Source organism: Aegilops tauschii, chromosome 7, assembly GCF_002575655.3.
Source record: "Aegilops tauschii subsp. strangulata cultivar AL8/78 chromosome 7, Aet v6.0, whole genome shotgun sequence".
In the NCBI taxonomy this organism is placed as follows: domain Eukaryota; kingdom Viridiplantae; phylum Streptophyta; class Magnoliopsida; order Poales; family Poaceae; genus Aegilops; species Aegilops tauschii.
Genome location: NC_053041.3, coordinates 558,763,168 through 558,788,707, shown reverse-complemented (window position 1 = coordinate 558,788,707; position 25,540 = coordinate 558,763,168). Strand labels below are relative to the sequence as shown.

The 25,540-nt window shown below is 45.2% G+C and overlaps 1 long non-coding RNA gene across 1 annotated transcript; it reads left to right on the top strand.

Annotated features, from left to right (window-relative positions):
• Positions 1 to 1,293: 1,293 nt before the first annotated feature.
• Positions 1,294 to 3,165, top strand: LOC109773501 (uncharacterized). Its single transcript, XR_002235324.4, has 3 exons — positions 1,294 to 1,918; positions 2,177 to 2,273; positions 2,772 to 3,165. It is a non-coding gene; the product is annotated as an uncharacterized lncRNA (long non-coding RNA).
• The last annotated feature ends 22,375 nt before the right edge of the window (positions 3,166 to 25,540 follow it).

Genomic DNA, 25,540 nt, shown 5'->3' with positions numbered 1-25,540 from the left:
TTGATTAATACTAGATGATTGTTACTGTACATTTGGTTACAGATTTCTCTGAGCTAATTTGATTCCCTGCTGATCTACATATTTTACTTACTCAAATGCTGGACTGAATTTGCTACTGCTGTTACTCTAGTGTTAATTACATAATATTGGTGATGTAGTTTTACTTGCTGTGTATGCTTGCTTAGTTGTTCACCGGGCCACTCTCTTGTATCATTTGAGTGCGCCAATTAGTTCGGCCAGCCTCTATGATTTATTCTGATAGCTTCTGGTTGTTATGATGTGCTCTTTGCCCTGCAAAATTAAATGCCCTAGTTCGTAATGTGTGAGTAATCAACATTGTTTCCATTGCAGCATGTTTCTTTGCAGCATTTGTCCTAGTACTATTGATGCATGTAGGATACACTATTTTTATGAAGTGAAACAAATTCAACTCTTTAACCTGAAAGCTATCCCCCTCCCCCTACTTTTATCTCTTGGTCTTGGGAGCCAGGCCTTCACGTCTGAACTAGTTACTGACATGCTTCTGTTTGCGGCGACAGGTGAAGGAGGAGGAAGAGTTCAGCACCGGGCCCCTGTCCCTACTCCTGATGAGCGTTAAGAACAATACTAAGTGGGTGGTCCTCTTGTTTCTGTCGAGATCCCAACTTCTTACCTGTAGTGAAACCGGAATCGGAGATATACTATGGGCTGAAATTTCCTTTTTACTGTCTGCCTGCCTGTTTTCCGTGTCTCTGTTTGAATTGAACAGCAGGTGGTGTTCTAGCTGTGCGACACACTTGCTGAAAATCCAATAGACTTAGTTGCTTGTGATCAATCCTTCTGTGCAGGAGAAAGCGGCTTTTGTCAATTGTTTTTGCTAATAGTCCTGCTCTCGTAGTGCTATGAAGTTAAATTGGCCTCGTCAGATAAGAATTTCTTTGTTATAATTATTGAGAATCACCTACAGAGATAAGAATTTGCACGTGGCATCTTCTGAAATAACCTGCACACTGCACCACAACTACTGTAACTTAGTGAGTATATATACAATAATATATTGGATTCATCTGCAGCAATAACAATTTCCACACAACATTCTGTAGATACAAATCTTCAAACAACATTTGCTATCGTTACTTGAGAGTAAAAGATGGCACTGTATCCTAAATTCAGTTCGTTTATCACCCCTTCTAAGTATATGTTGTTACCTACTTAGCTCTAAAATAGAATCATCCCCCGTTTCAACTATTTTATTTTAGGAACCTCCCTTCTGAATCATGCACAGTGCCTGTTACTATGGCAATGGATTTTATCTATGTGAGATTATAATTTGAGTGCCATCATTCATCTCTTGGTATCTTGTTCTCTATGATAACTGTTCATTGTTGAGTGCTATATATATACTCTAGTTGTCATGCAGTGCTTGTTGTTCCATATTTTGTTGATGCACCGATAGCTGTTCAGAACTGTAGTAGTGTAGTTAGTTTTTTGAATGATTTGGTGTGCATGGAACACTGTTTTTTCTTTAATACACTGTCCAGGTCATGATTTTTCTCAACTGCTGCATGTTTATATATTTGGGTGCTAGTCAATTAGAGAATGTCTATGATACAATGTCTGTACTATGTGCCAGTGTAGTTGTACTGATACTTTGGGTTCATCCGTGCAGCAGAGGACAAGGGCTTCATGGCCAACCAAGGCGCATGGTGCTCGCAAGCGACGAATGGAGGTTGTTCGACATAGGCACGGAGGAGGAGGAGGGGCACGGACGAAGGAGGACAGAGCACCTCTCTTCTTCTAGGTTCTTCTCCATACCTTCACTTCTTGTATGTGCCTGTGCTGCAACTCACCCATGGTCTTGTTTTTCCTGCAGGTTATTGAGCAGCATCAGGAGGAGGAGCTCAAGCTCGACCACCAAGAGGCACCATCGCAGCAGCAGGTAGCACGTCCATCTCCACCTCGCTCTCCCTCTGCTCCCAATCCTTTTTATTAGAATATATTGAGTACATTCTGTCAACTTGTTTGTCAGTAAGAACGAAAACTAATTATCTAAGGTCCTGTTATTATTACCTATATATGACATTGCTACTGGATTGCCTAGCGCCCCTGTTCATGGTGGGCTAAATTTGTATTTGCTCCTGCTGCTGCGTTTTGATGATCATGTGTGTGATGCATTTTGATGATCTCCTTGTACCAGATGAGTCCCTCGATGAAGCGGCAGCGTCTCCTCTAGAGGGTGACGGTGGCGGCGGCGCCGGCGCCTGTGTGCAGCTTCGACTACAACCTCCTCTCCGGTGAGTCCATCTCCTACCTCTAGCTCCATCTTTGAGCTGCTGTAATACCATGCTCTGTTTCATGTCGTGGCTTATTTAGTCTCTGCTTGCTGTGCCTTGTGTATTGGAGCCTAATTAGCTTCTGTTAGGGGTAATCTACTGGTTATACCAAGATTTTATATGAAATTTTGTTCTGCTTATTCTGCTAAGGTTGTTTGCAATTGTGATACATATGTTACACAATTTTTGCTGCTGGCTAATCAACTTTAGAGATGGTAACATGGTGTTGCACTCTCAGGATCATCTTATGACACAGAATCAATTTTTGGTGTGCTCAAATTTTTAATTTTAGTGATAAGGAAAGATCCCACTGATTTATCCACCTTTTGCTGTGAGCAACTAATTTGCTTTTTACTAGCTGCTTTATTTGCTTGCTTGGTTGATCACTAGCATGAGCTTGGTTGCCCTGAACTTCAGTGTTTTATTTGCTTGCTTCTCAGTCTCTCTCCCTCCCTGCAGGTGCCACCGGACGCAATGGTGGAGCCTATGCCTCCTTGCTGAAGCTTCTCGCTCTACACCAGTTTATGGTGCTGCGGATGTGGTTAAGATGGCGTTCTACACTATGCTTCTTATGTTGCATGTGAATGGGTGTGAGTAGATAAAACTAGAGTGTTCTTATAGGAAGGCAAGTTGTTGCATCTGGAGCACATGAGATGTGCTAATACGAGTTGGAACAATGTGATGTAGTAGTAAGTTAAGGCAAATTGTGTAGATGATGTATTCCTGTGTAATTAAATGTTGTATTCTCTGTGTACATGCTGCTTTAAATGACGTGAAGACTATGAAAATTGTGTACATGCTACTTCATATGGAAAATAGTACTGGGCCTGAATTGGACATGGCCCAAACAAAGTTGGACTGGAGCTATTTATTTAATGGAAAAACACACTAGAGAAGGGCAAAAATAATAATAAATTGAATATTAGTAGGCCACGACCTAGAATATAAAAAGGCTGCGATGTTGGACTTGGCCCATGAAGCTAACAAAAATTGACAGAAAAATACACTAAATTGTCTGAACTAATGGGCTCGGCCCATATAAACACCCAATTGGACTGGGCCGATTCTAATTTTTGACCTTTTCAATTGGTCGCAATTTTGCCACATCAGATTGCCAGGTCGGATCCGACGTGGCCTGGGCAGAGAGCTAGCGACCAAAACAGAAGGTCATGGAATCAACGACCTTTTGTTTTGGTCGTGGAATTCCACGACCTTCTCACAGAGAAGGTCGTTTATTTCAGTTTACGACTGCCAGCTTTTGACCATCTGTTTTTGGTCAAAAAAGGTCACAAATGAAAATCAATGAATTTTTAGTGACCAATAGTGAGGGTCGCAAGTTGACATATTTCTTGTAGTGTGGGCGTGTTCGGGCGGCTGCGCGTGAGAGAGACAGAGGAGGGGAGAACCACGGGGAGAGGTCGAGGGGATTCCAGGGGGTGCGTGGCGTCGTCTGGAGTCGTCAAGGGCGTCGGCACAAGCAGGAGGTGGCCGTCGGTGGCCGCGCGCGTGCTAGCGCATCGCGGGCACATGCCCGTGCCTACTGGCGCGAGGAGGAAGGCGACAGAGGGGGCTGCGGTGGTGGACTGGGCCAGTTGGCTGGGTCGCCAGCTGGGCCGGCCAGGTGGGCTGCACAGGTGAGGCCAGGTACTAACTCTCTCTCTCTCTCTTTTCCTGTATTCCTTTTTCTATTTCATTTCCTCTATTCTGATTTAGTTTAGGCACTAAATCGTTTTAATAAATTCTGTAGGTTATTATATGGCTTGCTAAAATATACAAAAAGCCACTCACAAACTTCCAGAATTATTGGAGTTATATTAATATATATTAAATATAAATCCAAAGCAAATAATTATTGGGTTAATTCAAATGGCCAAAATAAATGTTTGTGAGCTCCTAAAAATATTGGTTTGAATTTTACCTCTTGCCAATATAGAATAACAAGAACATTTTCTTGGACTCATTTGAGAAGATTTTAAAGTTGGTTATTTTTGAACTGATTTTTGAGGGTTTCAACAAACCTCAATTCAACTTTCAGAAATTTTAGACATGATGCATGAGTGCAATTGCAACTATTTCACTCAGGTATTCTAGGGCTGTGACAACTTACCCCCACTAAACAAGAATCTCGTGCCGAGATTCAAGCATAGGGTAAGATGAAGGGGGAAGCAGACTAACACAATCTTCACGATCCAGATTGCAGTTCATAAGTACGTTCATTCAATCACCATCTTTGTCTCAATGTCTTGTTCCGAGAACTCCAACCAACATGACAACGAGAGGAAAGGAAAAACTCTAGAAAGATCGATCTCCCCGAAGATCGAACAACTCAGGATCAAATCACGGAATAAGACATAGCAACATCTCTCGAGCTAAGACCCGAAGCATACATCTATAGGGATGGAGTGAAACAGATGACGGAGGTTCACTAGTTAGACAACAATTCCACACTTCAGAAGGTGGTGAACGGTTGTCAACGTAGCGAGGAGTTGAGTTGCTATGATACCATAACGGAGCACCTTAGGGAAGGTGACTCATAGAATTATTCTCTTAAGTGACAGAAAGAATTACTTCTGACATAGAGGTCATTGAGACTCTTTATACCAGCCTGAGGCAATCACCATCGATCATTTGAAGGAGTTCAAAAGAATGACATATTCGGACTAGAATGGATGATGTGGACTACCTTGTTGAAGACAACGCAATGGATGATTTTGCTTATCATCAGAAATGGATGGGATCCATGGTAGGTCCACTTTGGAAGATGATCTTGGACATCAACTGCTGAGAGGTGCAACCCATGGGAAATTGGGACAATGGCGGTGCAAGCTGGGAACAAAATGCAACTGTTGGGAATGTTCCAACCATCATATCTGCCTAAGATTTAGATCCGATTGGTGATAGGATACTTCAAACTCAACATGTCCGAAAAGAAAGTTTCCAACACCAATCAACGAGATGACGTTGCGAGATTCTCGGGATATGAACTACGATAGCAAGCTCCAAAACATGAGCTGGTTCTTCTACATACATGTGAGCATGTTGTCCAAGACAAGAATGACCACATACTAGTCTTATAATAAAACACTATCGAGTTCTGGTCGGGAACCATCATCAAGGATTTCGAAGTCTTTACGCAAGTCCATGGATTAGATCCCAAGCATAAACTTCTTTTCCTTGAACAAGTCAATCAGTGGCTTGGTGTGCTAGGGAATACATATGGAGTGGAGGTAATTAATCTACCAAACCATAGAATACATTCGCACATGCATAAATGACTTGGGATGGTACTAGAGGAAACAAGAACAATCTTTCTCGAACTCACGGCGGCAACTTGCACCAATTGCACATGAATTCGAGGAAGTCACTTCTTCCATCCAAGCATAAGCTTCATGAACGGAACACGAAGGCATTGCTTACAAAGTTTCCAACACTAGGTTGATGTTCAACATGAATCATGGAGGAGACAAAATGCTGCTGATGGGCTCAACAACAACTCATCAGAATTTCCATATCACTGGAATTCCGCCATTATGTGAACAATGTGATAGTATTGGTCAGACCAAAAGATGTAATGGTGTATGATCGAGGATCAACCACGAGTAAGACAACATTTTGAATATCGTTGGTTCTAACTTGATTTGACGATAGCCCACACTCAAATCATGGTTTGTACAAGATGATAGATTCAACAACTGATCACGAGGAACAACCGATGAAGATATCATCTTTCTTCAACACACATATACAAAGAGATATCCCTTTGGGAATGAACTAAGTCAGATAAAGCTTTTATCTTCCAACTCTCCAAGTTGTTGTTTAGCTTAACCAACTAGCTCAGGGATATCCAACATGGATTCTTGGAGAAGGGGTGGTTTACAAGTAACCAACTTGATCACGAACTCAACATAACGGCCAGGGATTAATCTGGTAATACTTCCGAGAAGATAGCCGAAAAATTACGAGCCACCGATATGTTACTAAGCTCAAGAACAATCTTGCTTTTCAGGGCAATAGGATATGATCGAAAGAGCAAGGAATAAACATAATCCAAACTCATTGATCGAAGAGTGCACCGGAAATAAGGAATAGGTAGCACGATCAATCTTAGAATGATTGTTCAGTAACCAACACGCTAAGGGTGAGAGTATTGTCCATTAACTATCAAGCAACGAGGTTGCTAGGAATATTGATTTCACACATCACAGTTCACTTGTCGGCATTCCGGTTACAACAACACGGGACCGAGGAATGAATAATGATGGCGAGAAGTATCACTACGTCAAGAATTCATAAGAGGTGGTGCAATTCTCATGACATTCTTGAAATAAAGATGGTAACACTCCAAGGTAGAACAGACCAAAGCTGGATTGCATTTTGATCTGCGGAATACAACTGCTTTGACCCAATCCTGGAGATGGATAAGGTACTGGAGTTTGTTTGTCCTAGTCATTCCAGAACAGAATGGCTTGACGGACCACAAGAATAATGGGCATCGATGAACATGAGTGCACGACTACTCCTGACTATCAATTGATATACGGGGGTCAGAATACAACTAAAGAGGGACAACTCAAGGAACATATAACTTTCTGAGTTGTGGATGCATAGGTTAGTATGTCGAATCAAGTTCAACAGGTTTCTTCCGGATAACCCATGCAGAGAAGGTAGAACTAACAGAGTCACAGCATAGAATCGAGAACTCGTCAAGAGCACTCTGGTTGTGATCTTTTGGTTCCGCGAGGAACTTCTGCCATAAGCAGTTCATGATATTTGGAAGAAGGATATACCATGAACCTCGAGGACTTTCGCAAAGGTTACTAATATCCTAAAGGAACTAGCAACACTATCAACATGAAGTAAGTAGGGCGAATCTCGAGTTCAGAAACCCAGGAGTAGAATGCCTACTAACTAAGTGGCATCACGGGATGCTTTCGAGAATGATGGCCAGAATCATCACACTGGGAACACAAAACATGGATAGATTACTAGGTGATCCTCTAAGACACCTAGGTTCATAACAATAGCTCCAACATATATGTCGAGGCAACAGAGTACCTCAACTCACCGATTAGTGTGGTTAATCTGGCCCAAAGAAACATCGGGAACGGAAAGAAGGAATTTGCAAATGCTTCAGACTATTTAGAAACCTGGGATGGCTCGGACAGCATAACGGTTGTAAATGCTCAAAAAGATTTGAGACATCCTAAAAAATGGTGGCATAACCCCTTAACATCACAATATCAAGGTTCTGAGGCCAGCTATGAACATACAGAAGTAGTAGAAACTAAACAGAGACTTGAAACCATCAATCTTACAAGTCTACGGATTTGAAACACGTGATCCTGATAGAAAGATGAGAAGCCTAGTTCTTAATCCCCGTAGAAAAGAAGAGGTTGACTCAGATCAGAAGGGCATAAGGTGAAGGAGTAAAAAGAGCCTTACGTTCCCTTCCCCAATCAATTCCCTTATATAACTAAAGCATTTCTAGACTCAACTTCGACCAGTTTGGCTTGGTAATCCTACAGGCAGTCAGGATCTGATACCAAAGCTATCAGGACCCCGATCCTAAGTCACACCGATCTAGCATGTAACACATCATATCACTTTGCGGGCTTCACGCACGGTATTCCCACGGGTGCCACCTTACCTGGCCCGGGACTGTTTGCGCCTTTTGGCTCACATATATGATAGTGTCGCTAGCATCCATATGACAGAGAACCCGGGCCGACATGACTAGTCGTAAACCCAAAGTGGCACTAACTTACAGGGACAGGCATACATGACCCAGCAACGAACGTGTCGGTCATCAGCGAGTGAATTCGGGCTGTAGCAACTGGGCTAGCAGGACTCCGGGAATCCGGGCTGTAGCAGGCTAACAGGACTCCGAAAGACATCGCGTGACATTTCCCCGAAGGGACAGACACAGGATCGAACAAGGACACATGCCGGTCAGTCCAAGTGTTCCGGAGCAGTAGCAACTGGGCTAACAGGACTCCAGTAAACCGGGCTGTAGCGGACTACCATGGCTCAGTGGAAGCACCAGACTACATTTCCCCATAAGAGAGGCTACCAAGGATAGACAACTAGGTTGTCGGATCCCACACATACCAAGCATTTCAATCATACACACAATATGCTCGATATGTGTAAGTACAACATGGCATCACAACATGACTCTACGACTCAAAGTATTTATTCAACAGGCTCCGAGGAGCGAGATATTACAAACATGGGTCTCATGACCCAACATTCAGAGCGTACAAGACAAAACACACGCGGAAGCTTAACATGTCTGAGTACAGACATCTACAAATGAAAAATGCTGAGAAGCCTGACTATCTACCAGATCCTGCCGAGGGCACAAGATCGTAGCTGAGGTATCAAGCTAAATGTCAAAGTCCACACGGAACTATTGGTGAGACTGAAGTCTCTCTGCAAAAATATAAATAAGCAAACGTGAGTACAAATGTACCCAGCAAGACTTACATCAGAACTAGCTACATATGCATCGGTATCAACAAAGGGGGGTGCTGGAGTTTAACTACAGCAAGCCAGCTTTGACTCGGTGGCTATCCTGAACTACGACTACAAGTAACTCATTTGAGGTGGCGCACACGAGTCCACATATTCAACATATCAATACACCACTATGGATCCGCTCCCGTCTCCCTACGAGAACGCCATCCGTAGCACTCACGCTTATCTTGCGCATTTTAGAGTGTCCACTTTCAATTGTCTATGAACTGTTATAGGCAACCCAGAAGTCCTTTACCGCGGACGCGGCTATTCGAATAGATCATTTATAACCCTGCAGGGGTGTACTTCTTCACACACGCTCTCACCACTTACTGCCGTTTACACGACATGTACTCGGCAACCTTCAAGCAGAAGCCCAACGAGGGTGTCGGCCACAGCCTACCTAAACACTCAAGTCTCTAGTCTAGGTTTATCGCCTATTCAGGTTCCATCCGCAAGGAGTCCGGCCGAGGTTTCCACATACGGCCCCGAACGATGTGTACAGGGTTCCGCGACACCAAACGGGCGCCCAGCATACCCGGCCACGTGCCTACCGCATCACAGCCCACCCCTCGGCTCAGCGCTGCGCACGGCCTCCAACATACTACAAACACCAGAAACTACTTGCAACTCCTGGACAGACGACAAGGGTGGTTAAGAAGCCGAGAGAGTCAATTAAGGATCCCAATGTGTGGTAGTAGCTGTTCATGGATCACAAACACAGAACTCAGTTCCTGAGGACGGTTTCAATGAGACAACCCACCATGTACTCCTACATGGCCTCTCACCGCTACCTTTACCAAATCGTGTTCACACACTTAGCTCTCAACAGTAGGACATGTTCACCACATACCAATTCATCCCCGATGAGTCGGACCCGACTCAACTCTAAGCAGTAGCAGGCATGACAACAACCATGAATGATTAGGCACATCAAGGCTCAAACAACTCCTACTCATGCTAGTGGGTTTCATCTATTTACTATGGCAATGACAGGTCATGCAGAGGAAAGGTGTTCAACTACCGCAGCATGTAACAGTTCTATCGTTGTTGTCCTAATGCAGTAGAAGAGAGCAGGAGCGAGAGAGTGGGATTGTATCGGAATGAACAAGGGGTTTTTGCTTGCCTGGCACTTCTGAAGATAGCATTGAGTCTTCATCAGTGTCAACGATCACAACGTCGGAACAACATCTACCGAGGGGGAACAACACCGGCAAACAGAGAAGAAACATGATAAATGCAATGCACAATATGATGCATGATTATGACATGGCAATATGCTGTGATTTGAGCTAATGCAGCTAGTAACAGAAGGGTCTGAGTCGATTTGAACCAGGGGTCCAAATTCAAACTCAAGTTGTGAATTTATAAAGTGCATTATCATGTTTTGATATGAACAGCAAGGTTAAGTTGCTTTATCATGCATGAAACCAGTACCAATGGATAGATTGGATTTTTCTGATCATTTTCATATATAATATTTTCATTTGGAGTTACAGTTGATTTTCTATGATTTTTAGAAGTTTAGGCAATTTTCTGGAATTTCTGAATTATCTTAAATACAGAAACTATTTACTGCGTTAGCATGACTTCAGCATTGCGTCAGCAGGTCAACGGGGCACAGTCCAGGTCAAACCTGACGTGTGGGGGCCACACGTCGGTGCCACAGGGCTGTTTAGCTCACTGACCGGTGGGCAGGTCAACGGCCACGTCAGCAGGGTCAACTCTGACGCGTGGGTCCCGCTGGGTTAATCTAAACTAAACAGGAAATAAAACCCGGGGTTAATTAGGGCGTGGGGCCCATCCGTCAGCGGCACGGGTCACTAACTAAACACGATTAGCGCCCAACTAATCGTGCCCCGTCAGCCACCAGAGTTTCGCCGGCGACGACCACGGCCGACGGCGGAGGTGCACCATGCGCTCGCTACGGGGCACCATTCGATGCGCGGTTTGCTCCTACGGGCTGCTGGGAGTGTGGCGCATCCAAAGCAACAAGCGGCAGCAGCTGGGGTGGCCGGAGCTGACGGCGGCGAGCTCTTTTGCGGCAGCGGGTGGTCGTGTTCGACTTGTGGGGATGTACTGAGTGCAGTGGTGAGCTCGGGTGCAAGCTTGCACGGCCGGGGCCACGATGGCGACATGGACGGAGGCGAGGAGCGCTCGGCTCCGGTGGTTGCACGGTCTAGAGAGAGCAAAAGAGCGCTGGGAGAGAGGGGTTTGGTCCGTGAGCTCACAGTGGTTGCAGCAGAGGCTACGACGAGCTCGGAGGAGGTCCGAAGTGAGCGGGGCGGCGGAGGCAATCTCGGCGACCCGAGGAAGAAGAAGGCATCGGGGGCGGCGCTTGGAGGCGTCCGGCATTGTGTAGCTCAGCGAGGGGGTCGAGGACGAAGTGGCGGAGCTTCTGGGCGCGTCGGTAAGGCGTGGGGTGGCCGGTGGCCGCGGGAACGGCGAGCGGCGCGACGGGCGTGTTCGGGCGGCTGCGCGTGAGAGAGACAGACACTACAAAAAAATACACTTCCGTGATGATACGTTTTTGTCATAGTAGGTCGCGTTTTTGTCATGCATGTACATCCATGACAAATTTATGACAGAATCAAGATAGTCATACCTGTGCTATCGTAGAAGTGTCCCATGACATTACCAAAATTATCATCATGGAAGTGTCCACTTCCATGACGATAAATCGCGCGTCACAGAAGTGCTTTCGTCAAGGGTGACCGACACGTGGCATCCACCGTAATGGAACGCCGTTAAGCTATCGGGTCGGGTTTTGGATCCGATAACCCGTTAACAGCCCCGACCAATGGGGATTTTCCACGTGTAAAATCATCATTGGCTGGAGGAGACACGTGTCAGGTCCGCGTTGGCACAGGTGTCACTCATCCAATGGGCGAGACGCGCTTATGATATGTTGACACGTGGACCGGCCCATCAAGTTTAAATGGGCCGGCCCAACTGAAGGCCCACAAGATTTTGCGGACCATAATGGGCCGGCCCAGCTAAAGGCCCACGAGATTTTGCGGACCATAATGGGCTGGCCCAGCTAAAGGGCCACAAGATTTTACGAGCCAAATGGGCCGGCCCAGGTAAAGGCCCACAAGATTTTTGTGTGCCATAATGGGCCGGCCTAGGTAAAGGCCCACAAGATTCTTGCGGATCATAATGGGTCGGCCCAGCTAAAGGTCCACGAGATTTCGCCGACATTAATGGGCCGGCCCAGCTGTAGGCCCACAAGATTTTGAGGACCCTAGTAGGCCGGCCCATTAACTGGCTGCCATGTTTTGGGCCAAATGTCGGCCCATATTTGATCCGGTCCATTAATGGCCTGCCATGCTCCGGGCCTAATAGTGGCCCATATGAGTTCCGGCCCGTTAAAAGCCTACCATGTTCTGGGCCAAATTACGGCCCAGATCAGGTCCGGCCCTTTAAGAGGCTTTGGGCTCAATTATGGCCCATATCAGATTCGGCCCATCAACTGGACACTATGCTTTTGGGCCCACTTGCTAAAGGCCCACTTAGTAATTCAGCCTGATATTAGTTTTGGCCTGTTAAGGGCACGTTTAACATTTCGGCCCTATATTAATTTCGGCCTGTTAAAAGCCCGTCATATAGTTGAGCCTAACTACGGCCCGGTTTGCATCCGGCCTGCTCGCAGCCGATATCTGATTGGGCCAAACAAGGACCGAGACAATTTTGGCCTGTTAAAAGCCCGTGATTTGATTCGCACAATCATGGGCCGGGGTTCATTTCGGGCTGCTGCCGGCCCGTGAGCTGTTCGGCACGTTTCAGGCCCAACCTACATCGTGATTGCATGACGGCCCGATTATGTACCATAATTTTACGGTTTGGCTGGTTTACTGCGAAGACAGGATATATATACAGTAAAATAACTGCAGCATCATGAATAAGAAAAAACCTAGACTATACAATAAAGAAATTACGACATATTACATCCACTGGGCATCAAAGTTCGCCACTATGATAATAAAGCACAAGCAGACACCAGATTACATACACTGGGCATCAAAGATCGCCACCAGTGCAAATAAACACGCCGACAAAATAATATACAAAACCGACAGCACTTCAATAGAGTTCAAGAAAGGTTAGCCCTGCTGGGGAGCTGCAGCGCAAGCAGCTGAGCAAGATGATGAGACTGCGCTTGTTCAACACTTATATCTTCCTCACTCTGAAAGATAAACAAGCAGACAGATGACGGGTTTTGCACATAAAAGTATCAGTGCTGACAATTCATCACATTTCTTACTGACGAATAAAGTGACACAGTTTAAAATTGCATTAACACAATATGGCATTGTTCAGGTCAAGACATGGCAGGAAATGACATTGTGAAGGAGTTGGCAGCTTCACGACACCACTGGATTACAGATCAAGAACTCATAAGTATTAATGGTTAGTGTGCTGTCAATTTATACCATTTCAGATTGGCATTGTTCATAGTTAAGACATTGCAGAATATGACATTGTGCTGTAGTGGGTAGGTTCACCACACCACTGGATTACGGATGAAGAACGGAAGCATACATGTAGTGCAAAAGAAGATCACTTGCTCTGCATAGTTTAATTTACATGGTATGAAGAAGGAACTTGGTTGTACAACTGAAAACTTAAATTGAGAAAGGACAAACTTTTGTTTATGAACTACATAATAAACTTTAAACAAGCAATTTCATGCAAACACCAAAAATAAACAACTGTTGCAGTCATGCCTAACCAAATATATACAACAAAGTTTGAAGGCTTGAGATGGACAAACTTAGATTATTGGTGAAGATAGGCTCTATAAAGGCCTTGTCCATGCTGATGGGGGGGGGGGGCAATTCAAGAAGTTTACCACAGAATCTTCTTCAAAAGCATTGCCTTTATTCTACATTTTGTTAAGAGTAAATATAGATGTGATAATATACGAAAAAATGGAGAATATTTAAGATAAGATGAAGAGTGATGCTACATAACTAAGTAGCTATAAATGTAAGTGCAGCGATACAGGCAAAAGGTACAGCCAAGAGCAATGCACAGCTAAACTTCTTGAGTACCAACCTTATGGTAAGAGTAAATATAGATCTGATGTGTAGAAAATGGAGGGCAAAGGAAAATAAGCTACAGAGTGATGGTACATGAACAACTACCTGTCATTATAAGGACACTGATAAAGGACAGCATGTACTTACAAGAACAATGCAGAGCTAAAAAAACATTGGCATTGGATATACTCTACAGTAATGTAACCATTCATACAGATCAGATAATTTGGAGCGAACAATTGATAAGCAAGCTATCATGCATACTGCTGTCACATAATGAACTAGGTATGTATGCAAGTACAGTGATACAGGACAACAAGTACTAACAAGAGCAAAGCAGCGGGCAGCATATTTGCGATATCCTGCCGTTCTTGTCAAACCGGAATTCTTCTTCGAGCAGATTTCTTGCAAAAAAGATCCGTAAGGCACATACGGAAAAGTAGAAGTTCAAATTGTCATGTGATTTCATAGACAGTACCTCATCCTGGGAACGAGACCAGTGCATAACAAGGTTTTTCCATTCAATGTCTTCTAAATTTAGCACAGGAGACTTCACCGGAAATTCGTTTATAGACTTGCCATCAAAGTGTGATTTCCTCAGGTAACACCGATACTGCTGCAATGCTTCCTTGAAAAGCACAAGCAAGCTTTGCTCATCATGACTATCCAGATTGACCCTCGCCTAGTTACAACAATGTAATGTAAATCATTGATGTGTTCAATCAGCAGAAAATAGGAAAATAATAACCATGAATAATAGCACTTACACGTAAGTTGGACAGGAAGATGTGAAAATGGTGTTTGTCTTCACAATAATCTTCCCATGATGGGAATATATGCACGTAGTCCCTAACAACATTGAAAGCATTGTCTTTTAAACTAGGAATAAATGGAATGGGGTTCCAATCTGCAGGAATTGGCCGTCTCTGCAGTTGGGATAGGTCTTCGGCCGGTGGACTTGCTGTACTTTTTGCTGGAGTGGGATTTTTCTGTGGTACAGCTGGTGCTATGGCAAATGAAATCGGTATACCTTTTGCTGGAGTGCAGGTCCTGTGCGGTGGGGCTAGTGGTGTGGCCAGTGAAGTATGGGTACAGTCTGCTGGAGTCAGTCCTATGTTTTGTGTCACTGGTCGTACAACCAATATAAGTGGGGTGCTGTCTGATTTCTCCGGCACCACCACGTTTTTCTAGGACTTTGCTGGTGCTCCTTCAGGTTCGGCAATCACCCTCTTCCTTTTTTATGTCTGATGCACAAGAACAGCATTTGAGTGGAAAAACATGGTATGATGTCAGATGGAATATGTATTGATAATGGATGGGCATGGCATCTCGACATATATGATGAGTAAACTAAGCAGATGGCGGTGTAACAAAGTAGAAGAAATGCAAGACAACATATGCAAGATACCCGCAATCAATAAAACATTGCCAAATTAGAACAGGCACCTTGATGGGTGAACAGGACAGGCCATCTGCCTTTGACTCCTCGAGGTTAGAATAGTCATTAGGATAATATTCTGAACAAGAATCAATAGTTGGGGAGCGTATGAGTTTCATTGCATCCAGAATGGCACTCAATGCCTTGGTGCCAATTTTGTAAGTCATTGCAGTGTTTAGCTTCAAGAGTGGACTGCTGCTAGTGCGACACAAAGCAGCTACACAGATCATAGTGTAGATATAATGGGAAAACCTTAAGCATTAGAGTAAAATCAGCAAAGTGGAACTTGCTGGAATATATGTGCTAGTATTGCCGGTACGGCTAGAAAGGCTTCGGATACCAGCTCTCTTCAAGTGAAGGTGCGGTACTATTAATATTAGTGTAACTCTCAAAGGCGACACAGCTCCCCGCATTTCCTTGCTATTCTTATAGGATTCAAGTGGGCAGGCCAATACAAATCCTATTCCTATGTTTACAAGATCCTACGAATTAAAGAGGCTGAAAATGTCCATCACAACCGACCGTATAGACCTCTACACTGCAAATGTCCCTGCTCATCTTCAGTACAAGGAACATAATGTACTACTATCATACTCCCTCCATTCCAAAATATAAGTCTTGGTAGAGATTTCCACTATGGATCACATACAGATGTATCCAGATACATTTTAGAGTGTAGATTCACTCATTTTGCTCCATATGTAGTCCATGGTGGAATCTATACAAAGACTTGTATTTAGGAACGGAGAGAGTACATATTAAAGAAGAACGGAAGAGGAACATGGTAAAGAAGAGCAAGCAGATTTTGGATAATAAAATGTTGGTTGCGCAGTGCCCACACATGATGAACCAGAGCGCATTAAGAATGCAACTTCCAGCTGTCTCTCGATCATTTCAGGCGGTTGGATGAAGATCCTACGTCTCCTAACCCTTCTTCTTCCTCATCTCTGATTCTTCCCATACAGAACACCGCACGGGCCGCCGGCCGGACCACCGGCCCCCACCGCCTATGTTCCTCCGCCACCCCCACCCCCACGCCCGCCCCAACCCCCACTCGCGTCGAGTTTTCTTCGTTCAGCGAGGCCCCACAACCACCCGAGCCCCTTCAATCGCATCGGCAAACTCCGGCGAGCTCTGAAAAATCGACTGACCCAATTTTGAAATTTAGTCTACTGTGATTTAACTAGTGTGGAATATAAAAGGGCAAAACCATAAGCATTGGGAGTATAGTGTTGAGCGTGCCATGGCGGATCTGAAGGTGCAAACCGGACAAAGGCAAATTCACAACCAAGACAAGAAATCAGAGTAAAGTAGTGGCGATCTATTTTCTTGCTGCGATAAATAAGTTGAGCAGATTCGAAAGAGTATCGCCTCTCGTGCGGCGCCGGGTACGCATCTGCTGAGAATTTGACGGTGCTGTGGTAGCGATGGCTGTCGGAGGTGTGGAAGCAGATCTAGGAGGGTAGATGGTGGCGGCGGGGCGCGGTGGACTAGACGGTCGTAGGAGCGGCGCCGGCAAGGTGGAGGACGGCGGGGATGAAGCAAGAGGACGGGATGCAAGGATCCCGGTCCGAAGCCATGGATGAGAGAGGTCGATCTCTTGTAATGGATGGCGGCGTCGGGGTATCAGCTCCGGCATGGTGGAGGAGGACGGCGGTGGATGGGGTGGCGGACGGCAGCGGACGGAGGAGGGTGGGGTGGAGAGGGTGTTTTGGCGCCCACGTAGTACGAATGGGGAAAAGGGAGGTAGAGAAGAAGGGGTGAACCATGTATTCAGGGCGCGCTTGTCTCAAATGCGAGGAAATTTACAAACTTAGCCCCCGTTTCAAATTTCTACTACATCACAGCAACATTAGTCGGTTGGGGATAGGACGGTAATCTCGCATACACCGAATATTTGCCGACGAGAGTTTGTTTTTGGCGCCCACCGTGTATGAATATGAATCGGGGAGGAAGTCGATTTCGGCCGAGGACACACTATGTTTTGGCGCCCACCGTGTATGAATCCGGGTGAGAGGCGGTTATGTCACGTTTGGGTGAAATTACAAACCTACCCCTATCGAAACCAATAGAAATCCAACAGATAGGCTTTGCGTGGCAGGGATAGGCAGTAGTGATTTCCATCTCGCAGATTCTGGTTTCGGGCGGTTACTGCGACTTTCCCCGCTTCGTTCAAATTTTGCAGAGTGCACGTTTACCGTGCCAACTCAATTCGAATCCCGTTTGTATTCTTTTTTTTCGGGCGGGATCCATTTTCAATTGGAATTACATTCTATATACATCATTTTTTATATATACTTTCAAAAGCACAACAAAGAATTCTGCTCCTTTATATGTATAATATGATTTACAAATACAACGATCTCGAAATCTTAAGGTTGAATTCGAAAAAATTTAACCAAATTATGTTCTACTGAAATGTATGGATCAGTAATATCTACATATTAAATAACATAGATGTGCGTGAATTCATATGAGTATGCATGTTTGATAGATCAATTTTGGTTCGAGTATGGATTACATGTATCATCATCTCAAATTAAAATATTTGAATCCCTTTTTTGTTCACTCCTTTCACGCCCATCTCTCTCGCATGAATGCTCCTTCAGGTAGCTATCACTCTCTTTTCTCCAGCTCACCCGCACGCTCACTTCATGTTTCTCCTATCCTCGCAAACATGGTCTCTCGATGTCGCCCTTGAGAAGTGTCACACTCTCCCTATCATTATACATTACATGGTTTTCATTATCTCTCACGTCTCTACTGTTCTCTGGTATCACTCGGTACCTAAGCTTTCTTTTTCACCGCCACACACATAGTCTCCACTCGTCTTTCACTTTGTCTTTCTCTCTATGGGATTCTCTCACACACCCTATATGTCTCTACATATGACTCATACCACTAAAATTACTCTCTCTCTCTCTCTCTCTCTCTCTCTCTCTCCCCTGTAGACACAACATTTGTTGCGGTCTCCTTTTCGTCTCCATCCCAGACTGACATTATTCATTTGTTTACCGATCAGACAACCCCGACTACCGTCTCCTCTCTCTCTCAAACAGACACACACACACAACTCCTGCTTACACTCCCCTTCCCGACTACCGTCTCTCTCTCTCACACACAAAACTCTCGCTTTCGCACCCCGACTCGTATTTCTCTCACAAACATTTATCGACTAGCTAGCCTCTAGATAGGTTTATACACCTGCACACTCGTGCTTCCACCATCGCATACATGTCTCTCTCCCACTCTTTGTATCTATGTAGATTTTTCATCCCTTCTTGAGAGACGCCCTCTCGATCGTGCACACACACACTATCGCCTCATTTGAAGCTGATACCTATCGCACACACACTCCTTGTGTCTTTATCACACATGCACTCCGTCCTCCTCCACTCTCCCACTCTCTCAGACACACATGGGCTTTTTGCAACAACTAGCAAGATGCCCATGCGTTGCACGGAACATCAAGATGCATTTGTATGAGTAGTTTATCTTGTGGGGGAAAAGGATGAACGAGGAAGGCCTTATTTGCAAATGTGGAGAGGGGTGTGGGTATCTTTTTGCAAAATTGCCATAGTTGCCTTCCTATCCGTCAGATATAGATCGGACGGCCTATATTGCAGGATGGCAGGCACACGATCATCACCGACAATGCTTTTTATAAGACTAGGGATAAAAATAGAGTTGGTGATGATGGTGGGCCTGCCATCCTGCAATGTAGGTCATCCGATTTATATCTGACGGATAGGAAGGAAAATATGGCAATTTACCAGCACTCTTCACCACATTTGCAGATAAGGCCTTCCCTCGTTCATCCTTTTCTCCCACAAGATCTTGATGTTCCGTGCAACGCACGGGCATCTTGCTAGTAAGAGTAGAAATTAGCATATACCACTTCTCGAATCTTGAAACCAACAACATTCCTCCCTTATCTCATCAAAACCGCCAAAGGAATATATTTTGAGTGAAACATAACATATTTTTAGTGATATACGTATTTCAAAACTAGACTTTTTTTCTATCAAATCGGTGAATATGTATTAATCTACTTTGATCGTGTGGCAACGCATTGGCACATTGCTAGTAGTTATTATAATTTTTTGGACACCAGACAAACGGTGGAGTACATATACGAAGAGAAGAGGCACACGCACGCAGTCGGCATCTCGCTGTCTCGCACACATGAGTGTTACGTAAAGGCGACGTTAACAAATAAACCCTAAAACCCTAGGTGCACGATTGCTGCATTCGCGGGTACCGGGTACGTGGTGGAGCACCTTTGTAGGAATAGTCAGCTCGCGTGATAATTTGATCCGTAGGAGTTGATGGTCGGGACCACAGGTGAACGACTTGGAGCGCGGTGGCTCGCCAGTTGCCACAGATCGAGTAGCCACGTTTAAAATATCGTTTTTTTAGCGGGGTTAAGAGTTCCGATTTTCAATGGCGCGTTATAAGTAGTAAGTAGTTTTTAGAACGATTGGTATGGAGCAAAAATGGAATTCATAGTACTACGTACCTCCTTGGCATATGGTTGTATGGTTTTTTTGCGATGGAGGTTGTATGGGTTTATGTTGCGAGATGTTGTACCTGGTAGTTCTAAGGAAAATACTATGGTTTAGATTTAGATGCTGGTTTTCAGTAATGAAAATCGGAAGGGGAATCCCTTCTTTGATAAAAAAACTACTACCTCCATTCTGGTTTACTAGTCCCCATCGTACTTTGGGTCAAAGTTTGTCCATGAATTTTACTTGTAAAATGTGAATGGAAAACGAGATTTTGTTATACCCAAACAAAAAAGGACTGGAGGGAGTGATTGCTCTGACACGGACGCGACCTCTCATAGCGCAGGCATTGAACCGGCGCGCCGGCCAAGAGGGCCGCACTCGCTGCAGGCCCAGCTGAGCACGCCTCCTCGCCGCGTGCAACCAGCTTAAGACTGCCCCGCCTGCCTTCATTGAATCCGCGCTGTGCCGGCAACACGTCCTTCCCCGAGCCGGCAGGCATTTTAGAACACAAAAAATGACTAAAATATAATTAATTTACGCATGGTCTTGACTTGTTGTGCTCGCACTGGTAGCAGGAACTAGTAGAGGATTTTCTTTATTTATAACTCTCCTCACATTTTTTTGCTTTGAAGTGAATCATGGTTGTGGACATTATGTATGAATGTGCAGATATCTGTGAACATGAGTTTGATGTGGACGTTGAACATGGAATGTCGGGCTTGCGCGTGAACTATACCATGTCCAATGCTTCGTCTGTTATTGTTTGGAAAGTAATTGCTGTTATTACATGACCCGAAAAAAACATTTTGTGCCACATCAGTAGATGCACGGACATCACAACAGGCATGCTGATTGGATAAACATTTGAACCTAGCTATTATGAAGGAAATTTTGTATTGACAATAGTTTTAGATAGCAGGAGACGCCTAGCGTGCTCTGCCTCTGCTAGCTTATTTCTGGCTTCTTCCATCTCTTCTTTGGCTTGGGTGAAGAGATCATATGATTGCTCTTTTCGCTTCTTTAGGAACTCAGCTACATTCTCAAGGGCTGCTGCATGCTTTCTTTCAGCCTTTAGTAATGCCACGAGGACACGAACAGCTGACGACTCCACCTGGCTTGTGTGTAATCCAGCATCATCTGGGAATTTGCACCTTGTGTCTAATCCAGCATCATTAGGGAACCGGCACCTTGTGTGTAATCCAGCCTCATTTTTGAAACATGATCTCGAGGTTGACCATACTTCCCTCCTCGCTGGAACTACATCCTGACATGAAGTTACTTCTTTTTTAGATCAATACTCAGAGCAACCTAGATCCATTTAGTAGAAGCTAGATAAACAGAACTCGGAGAACTGAATTCAAAAGGAAATAAAAATTAAAAACAGACTACAAGGTGAGAACACCCACTTCCTACATCAAGCTAAAAACGAAAGCATTAGGACGATTAAGACTCTTCTTATTACACATCGAAGAACACGACGCTTAAGAGAAACAGAAACTACAACATATACACATCAAAGAACACGAGGCTACACGAAAGTAATTGAAAGGGTGTTACTTACCAAAGCTCGTTTTACAGGTTCAGTGCAGCTCCTCTTTAACTTGCCACGCTCCTTGAAGATGTCCCGAATATCCCGTGTTTGGTCTTCATTGCTCCTCTGCATGTTCGCACTCGTGGTTTTAAAATCTCAACATGGCAAGAAAAATATACTACTAGTAATACTCGCGCATCTTGTGGGCAACATTAAAGCACTCGTCTGCCATGTTAGAGGATCTCCAATAGAATCGCAACGCACGGCGCTTTAAAAAAGCGTTTACAGTGCTGAGATCGAGAAGTAGATACTAGAGAGTAGAGGATAGTTCTCAGCATAGATAGATAAAAAAAGATAATTCAACTACACCTCCTCGTCCGACTCCTCCTCGGTGATGTCCTGCTCCGATGCCTGACTGTAGGCGTGAAGATACCGATTGTCGTCGGATTCCCAGCACGACGCTGCTCCTAGCCTCATGTTGAATTGAGTGTCCGCTTTTCGCCTACGCTTGTCCTCGCGATAGGCGGCTCGCTCCGCCCTCCTCTTATCCCTCTCCGCCCTCCTTTGCGCGTAGAACTCGCGCTCTTTGATGATGTCCTGCGGGAAGTGTTGGCGCCACAGCGCCCTGGCTTCCTCGTCCATCTCGGCGATGCCGAGACGGTGCTCCCGCCTCCGGTTGTCGCGACGATCCTCGTCAGTGCTAAGCCGCGGCAGAGGCGCGAGCTCCTCCGGCCGCTCCCGCGTCGGCACGTTGGGGAAGTTCAATGTTCTATGAGGCCACCGGAGACGCCACACCGCCGCGTCGTACGCGCGGGCGGCCTCGTTGGCGGTGTTGAAATTGCCGAGACCGAGGCGCATCCCGCGGAACCGGATCTCGGCGGAGAAGCCGCCGGAGGGGCGCGCTCAGACGCTGCGGTATCCCCAAGTTTCCCGGCGACGCCGCGGCATGGTGGCGCGGCGGCGGCGAGGCAAAAAAGAGCAGGGAGAGAGCGGTGGCGAGGCACAGAGCAGGGAGAGAGCGGTGGCAAGGCACAGAGCGGTGGGAGGGCGTTGGATTTTATAAAGCGCACCGGACGCCGCGCGCCAAAACTAGCGCACGCCCGGCCGCTTTTTCCCGTGCGCGCGCGATCCTTTCCCGACGTCTCTGCTATCTCTACTCTCTTCTCTACTGTTATATTTACTTTATATTTTATATTTAATATTTATCTCTACTTCCTTTACTGTCTACTTTTTTTCTCTATACTTTTTTTTCTTGCAATATAGGCCGTCCGATTTATATCTGACAGATAGGAAGGAAACAAATGGGAATTTTGCAAAAAGATACCCATACCCCTCTCCAGATTTGCAAATAAGGCCTTCCCTCATTCATCCTTTTCTCCCACAAGATAAACTACTCATACAGATGCATCTTGATGCGTGCAACGCATGGGCATCTTGCTAGTTCTAAAAACCTTTTCATCATTTGCCACACTACTGGTTGCAGATGAAAAACCTACCCAAGCACAGCGCGATACAGGAGCGACGCACAATTACAAGCTGATATTCTGTTGGACAATGGAGGCTATAACCAATTACTTTTACGGGAACAATAGCACCCAGGAAATTTGAAGGGTAGGTATGAACAAAATTGGAACTGCACATGTACTGCTAAGTGATTCAATACACACATTACCAATCGAGGAGGAGAACGATGGTCGCGGCGGCCTCTGTGAGTCCTGGTCGGCAACAGGAGTCAGTTCATTGTCCATGGCGGTGGTACTTCTGCGCTTGGCGTCGGCTTCCGGGAAGCAGATCCGAGACCGTGGAAGATGATGCTGGGGAAGAGGCTCCGTGTACGACGACGACGGTGGACCGGCTCTAGTGCGGCGTACGAGGTCGTCGATGAGGCAGATGCGCTGCGGTGGACGAGTGCGCCGATGTAAAGGGGAGGAGCACGAAGGCTGCGGTGCCGTGGAGAAGTCTATTTTGCGGTGGGGATAGAAAATGGGGATTATTCAGGTGTACTACTCTGGGTGCCGGGGTGGGGTTGGCTGGGTAGGGTGAACCTGAAGTTACGAAAACAGCCCCCTACCAAGCATCATCTGTAGGCCTGTTCCGAAGGCTATGATGGTAACTTCCCACTGCTCGAATCAGGGTCGCGGGAGATTTTCCCGCCGACCTCAAAATTTTGTGACACTGGACTCCCTGTGTGGCGTGTTGAGTGATTTGGCTAAGCAACTAGCGAGTAGTAGTAGTAAACTTTGCATATTAGGTTTGACCGAAGTCAAACTTCCTAAAGTTTGACCAAGTTTATAGAAAAATATAAACATTTACCATAACAAATATGTATGATGTGAAAGTACATTCAATAATGAATCTAATGGTATTTATTTGTTATTGTATATGTTAATATTTTTTGTTATAAGCTTTCTGAGAGTTTACAAAACTTGACTTTGACCGATGCTAATACGCGGACTTAAATAAAAACGGAGGGAGTACACATTTGTTTTCTTAGTTTGTAGTGAACTAATCATTTGTTGAAATTGTGAAATAAATATATTAGGCTATTGACTTCGAATGTAATGGTCTATACAATTCAATAGTTACAATCATTGTCGAATCCCAAGATGTATACAAGGTCTATAGTACTTCACAACATGCTCAAACTCACATAATCCCAGTCAAATGAGAATCTAAATGCATTTCATAGTTATTACTTTGTAGGATGCAACAAAAACAACCATAACTCTACATCAGCCATTATAGAAGCAACATTTTGACATATCCCAATGTGTGAATGAAACATGCAGAGAGAGCTTTTGAAGATGGAGCAGATAGGGCGGGAAAGATTGTATGTATGTGGACGAGAGAGTAGGAGACAAACCTAACGAGACAGAGAGAGATATAGAGAGAGAAAGAGAGAGAGGAAGAAGTTATGTCTGTGAGAAAGATGCATACATGTAATATACATGAGATGCATGTGCATCTGGATTCTGTATACGTGGAAGGAGAAGAGACAACATGTTTGATGAGAGAGCTGGAGAAACATGGACGAGAGGGGAAGGATCTCGTGGGTTGAGGGATTGATAATTTTGTGCGGGGGAGAGAGGGATTAGTAATTTTGTGCAAGAGAGAGAGAGAGAGAGAGAGAGAGAGAGGGTGGGGGGAGGAGCCAGTCAGCCGTCGTCACATCACCCTGCTTCCAAATGACCCCGCATTCTCTAGCGCGGTGTGGTCGCCGTCTTCGATCTGCTTGATGCCCTCTTTGAAGATTGAGGTGTTGTGCATGTTGGGGTGAAAAGAAGCACAAGCGAGAGTGGTCGCCGTATAACCTTGGATGGGGATGAATTGTGTGCTCGGGGGAGTGTGTGTGTGTGTGTGTGTTGTGCTGCGTGTGTGTGTGTGTCAGATATTGAGAGAAAACAAACCTAAGGAGAGAAATGTGTATTCACGAAGAGATTGTGCGGGCCTTGAGGTGGGCAGGGGCCGGGTGAGGGTGTCAAAATGTGCGCGTTGATGCATGTGTTGCATGCGACCCTGCGAGGGACAGACGAATCGAGAGAGATGGTTGTTGTGTTACTGATGCTCCTCTCTCTGTCTCTCTCTCTCTCCCTCTCTCTCTCTCTCACACACACAAGTAAACTAGAAGACCGTTCTCTCATGTATACACAACGTATCGGCATCTATCTATGTCTCACTCATGCATGATCATTTGCACATTCACACCTCTCTATGTCTGTATCACACGCACACCGTCTCCACATTGCCCTTCCGCCACAACACACATATGGACACATACACACGTTCTCTCTCAGTCACACACACAAAATTAGTATTAAAAAAAATAGGCCGCACCTAAAACGTCCAAATCCAAATAAACACGAACTGGAGCTAAATTCAAATATATGGAAATATTGCTGCGTCAAGAACTTTCACAGGAAAAAAAGTTGAGTAATATTCAAGGATTGTTTTCACACACACAAAAAGGTTCGGTGGATGTCCTTCGAGCGCGACACGGTGAAGCACCGTTCGATCGACCGCACGGCCGCGGTTCACGCGCTTGCACAGGGTTCCGTATCGTGGCTGTGGTACTAACTAATAAAAGCGCTGCCTAAGTCTAATGTTTACGTGTACTAGTACGGTTTTCTTCTAAGTTTGACCAACCTTATATATCAAACTAAAGTAAGCTCCCACACGCGCACTCATCAATATGC